This window comes from Nannospalax galili, unplaced genomic scaffold (assembly GCF_000622305.1).
Source record: "Nannospalax galili isolate Female #2095 unplaced genomic scaffold, S.galili_v1.0 scaffold11756, whole genome shotgun sequence".
Lineage (NCBI taxonomy): Eukaryota > Metazoa > Chordata > Mammalia > Rodentia > Spalacidae > Nannospalax > Nannospalax galili.
The window spans coordinates 4,994-9,287 of record NW_008338413.1 but is presented as its reverse complement, the minus strand read 5'-3'; the positions used below and the strand labels follow the sequence as shown (position 1 = coordinate 9,287).

Genomic DNA, 4,294 nt, shown 5'->3' with positions numbered 1-4,294 from the left:
TTTTGGGAGATCTTAAGCCCTCTTGATTTAAGTAAGGCTCTAAGGGAATGAATTTGGAGTTTTTTCTGGCGTGATGTCGAATTACCCATTATAAAAGGAAATTAGCATTGTCTTAGCATTTAACGTTCCTGCAGCAGCCTGACACTAAGGGGTTAGAACGCTCTGACAGGTTACAAGCCTTAGACTGCAGAAAAAAATGTCACTTTTAAATCTTTTGTTTGGCTCGAGCTACCTTGAGCCTTCAGGTGCTCCGCAGGGGCTAGTTAATTTAAATTCTTACCTAACTGGTTTTAGCTGTGGTTTGAATGCCCTGGGGGGGCAAAAGCGATTAGGGAACTTTTAATTTTAGAAGGAAGAAAAGAGAAAAGAGAAAACGGCCAGGCCCCACTAGTGGGGTGGCTTGGGGGTGCAGCTATTTTTTTATTCTCCTGATGGGAGACAAAAGAGAGATTTGCCAGGCCCCATGAGTGGTGAGGCTTAGGGGTACAGCTGCCTTTTTAGTCTCCTGATGGGAGATGAAAGAAAGAAAAAAAGATTTTTGCTTCTCTCCTGGTGAGAGAGGTACTCACGAATTCTGCGTCACAGGGGGCGCCAGCTGCTGGCTGGCGCGAAGTTCGGAGGCTCTCACGTTGGGCGCCAGCTGTAGGCGCATGGACCTCAGAGCCAGCTGCTGAGGTACTCACGAATTCTGCGTTTCAGGGGGCGCCAGCTGCTGGCTGGCGCGAAGTTCGGAGGCTCTCACGTTGGGCGCCAGCTGTAGGCGCATGGACCTCAGAGCGCCAGCTGCTGGCTGGCGCCAGGCCTCGCTGCGCTGTGGCGGGTTTGTGCACGCCGCATTGCTGTGCGGATCCCTGGCTCTCCGCAGGTACCGGAGCTGGCTCCTCTGGCGGGACACTGTCAGCTGCCGGGCAAGGTTCCATTCCAATCTCCGGCAGACGCTCCCTCTAAGTTTTGCGATCCGTTGGCCACCGGATTGCGAGGGGAGGTGCAGGAATTGTGAAAGCTAGACCTTCGGGAGCGGTTGACGGAAGGAAAGCCCCCTCGGGGAGATTGAATCACAGGATTCAGTGTTACAGCTTCAGACAAGTGATACAGCTCAGATCTCAGTGATTCAGCTCCGATTTATTAAGGGGAAAACTAGGATATTTATACTGTAGGGGTAGTGGCAAAAGTCTTAATTGATAGGTGCTTTGTAGGATGCCCTATTTACATGTGGAGGTGGGCTTCTGCCAGGCTGTCAGACAGTGCCTGAAAATCACACAGGAAACACTGGCAGTTTCAGAGCCAGAGGCCATGTATCTGTGACGGCTACTTCAAAGAGAGGCAGGAGGCCCCCTGCTGAAAAGAGGAGTCTTTCCATCAGGCGCTGAGCTCCTTAGAGCCATCCGGACATGGAAGACTGCAACCCTCACAGCAGGATTCCCCAATAATGAGAGACAGAACTAGAAAACTGAATTTAGAGGGAAGATTCCTTGAATTATCCCTCTCTTCCTATAAAATCTTATGATTACCTGCCTTTAAAGAACAGTAAAGCCTGCTCATTTAGGCAGCACATATACTAAAATTGCAATGACACAGAGATTAGCATGGCTCTGAGCAAGGATGACATGCAAATTCGTGAAGCTTTCCATGTTTTTTTTTTTTTAAAAAAGGGGAGCAGTAAAGGCTGAGCAGCCAGTGTTGTAAGATTACACATGGACCAAACATTTAAAGGGATTTTTTTTCCCTATCTATGTGCTTGTTTAAAAGCTGGCAACACCTCTTTCCATTTATACCTTAAAGGGGCAGGCAATGAAAATATTTATCTGTATGTTCAGAACACTTCTAAAAATTCTTTGTATTCTGACTCCCAATGCTTAAGCATTATGCCCATCTAGCACATGTAATCTTTTCACTAACTTTGGGGCTCGTCCCATAGTTACTCCTGCATCCTGGAGTGGGGCCCCTCAAGTGCTTACCTGAGTTCCATTCTTTGGTGTTTTGTGGTAGATTCCCTATGCTTCTGTCGGGTCCCTGTCAGGTCCCTGATCTGGTGCCATGTGTAGCCCACCTACTACCTTGTAGCCCCCCGTGCTTGACTGATGTCAAAAAACTGAGAGATTTAGCCATGAGGCCCTTGGCATTTGTCACTCAAGGGCACTTTCACTGTCCTCATGGGAGTTTTTATTGGAAGTTCAGTGTTTGCAGTTCATACCAAGTTTACATATGGTAAGTGCTTAAATGTGCAAAAAAGGGGGATTTTCCCATCATAACAGTGAGAAATCAACACAGCGCACCTAAGGCCATGGAGACTGGCCCAGTGTAGACCTCCTTCGATGTGTATAGAAACCTAAAAGGGGGCCACACCTGCCCTGGCATTCCAAGGAGCACTTGTCTGGTTTTCCCAGCATTCTGGAACCAAACTTCCGCCTCCTCAATGAAGGGGGAGAAGTCCAGCAAAGTTTGTTGACTCTTAGTGAGGTAAGTGCTGTTGTCCTTAAAAAAATGACAGGGGTAGGGGATGTGATACTGCAGTTAACCTGTAAGCCATAAGCACATTTGCCACCAAGACTGATGGCCTGAGTTCCATCTCTGGAACCCACAAAGTGGAAGAAGAGAATTGACTCTCTTTTTTAGTATTTTATTATTTTAATTTTATGTGTATGAATGTATTGCCTGCATGCATGTAAGTATACCTGTGTCATGCAATGCCTGTGGAGGTCAGAAGAGGGTGTTGGATCCCCTGGAACTAGAGTTAAAGATGGCTGTTAGCTGCCATGTGGGTGCTGGGAATCAAACCCAGATCCTCTTCGAGAGCAGCCAGTGCTCTTAACCTCTGAGCCATGGCTCCACCCCCTGAGAATTAACTCTTGAAAGTTGCAGAGGGCAGCCCTCTGCACCTGTATCTAAACAGGACCCAGCTGGATACTTTCTCATGTGGTTGTTGATGAGGTCTGAGCCGCATCGTGTCCTGTTACAAAGTGTGGAGGCGAATAACCCTGTGTTTAGCCTTTGGAGAAATCTAGTCCTTCTCCACTCTGGTACAGAAGAATCCTCCGGCCTCTATCAGGTGTTAGCCTGGACCAGGCTTCAGCCCTACCAGCCGCAGTGCATCCCAATGTGAGGGACCTGCAGGGAAGGGAGGGAGGGATCCAGGAGGGACCAGCTCTAGGCGATCAGGGTGATATGGCTCCCAGGATTTAGGAGCCCAAAAAAAGGAAAGACCTCCTCTGTGAAAGAGGCCTGGAAGGTGTAGATGTGCTTGTTTTCGTTGGGGTCAAAGAAGACAACCTCCCCGCTGTCACGGTCCAGGTAGATGCCCACTTTACTCAGAAGGATGGGGAGACTCTCCCGGACATGGCTGCCGGTGATAGGCTCGCATCTGGAGGCTGAGATCCTCAGAGCCCAGAGTTGGTCCTGACCATGCAGCCCAGGAGCCAACTTCGTGGCCACGCCCACCACAAACATCTGGTCCTCAGTCCCCTGGATTTCCACCTCCCAGACCTGGCGGCCAGAGGAGAGGCCCTGGGAGCCCCACACACAGTGGTAAGGGTAGAAGGGTCTGGGTTTTGACTGCTTATTCCCAGCGCTTCCACTGACAAGATTCAAAGACACTTTCTTTAGATCCTGGGACAGGGTGAGGTCTGGGTCAGCTGAGGCCACATTCAGGGTTACAGAGGCTGTAGAGATATAAAGAGAGGGGCAGCCTGGGGTCAAGTTGTCCAGTGCCCAGCTTTCGAGCTTCCTTTGATGCAGCTGGAGGGAGACTTTCTCTTCCAAGTCCCAGCCTAAGTCCCCAGGGAAGTCCTGTCCCTGCCTGTTTGTTCTGAAAAGGGGTTTCATACAACCCAAGCTGGCCTGGAAGTCACTATGAAGCCAAGGATGACCTTGAATTTCTGATCCTTTAGGCTGCAGATCCCAAGGGCTGGAACTGTAGATGAGGGCCACCAGGCCATGCTCCCCACATCAGCCCAATCTCCATTCTCAAGTCCTTAAAGCTAATCCCTGATTTTGCTAGGTGCTGTTCTGTGGGTGCAGAGGGGAGCTCCCCATTGTAGTGGTGAGATCATTTCAGAAAGAGGGCCTGGTCTATGTGCCACCATGGACAATCAGACCTTCTCAGATGAGGACAGCTCTCACCCATTTTCCCTGCTCCCTGGCTCTCATATTGAAAACAAGAGTTGGATGGAGGTGATGGTACATGCCTTTAACCCCAGTACTCTGGAGGCAGAGTCAGGCAGACCTTTGTGAGTTCACAGTCAGCCTTGTCTACATAGTGAGTTCCAGACCAGCTGGGGCTACAGGGAGACCCTGT

At 49.8% G+C, this 4,294-nt stretch overlaps 1 non-coding gene across 1 annotated transcript; it reads left to right on the top strand.

Annotated features, from left to right (window-relative positions):
• Positions 1-1,534: 1,534 nt before the first annotated feature.
• On the top strand, positions 1,535-1,637 carry LOC115070379. Its single transcript, XR_003849543.1, has one exon. It is a non-coding gene; the product is annotated as a U6 spliceosomal RNA (small nuclear RNA).
• The last annotated feature ends 2,657 nt before the right edge of the window (positions 1,638-4,294 follow it).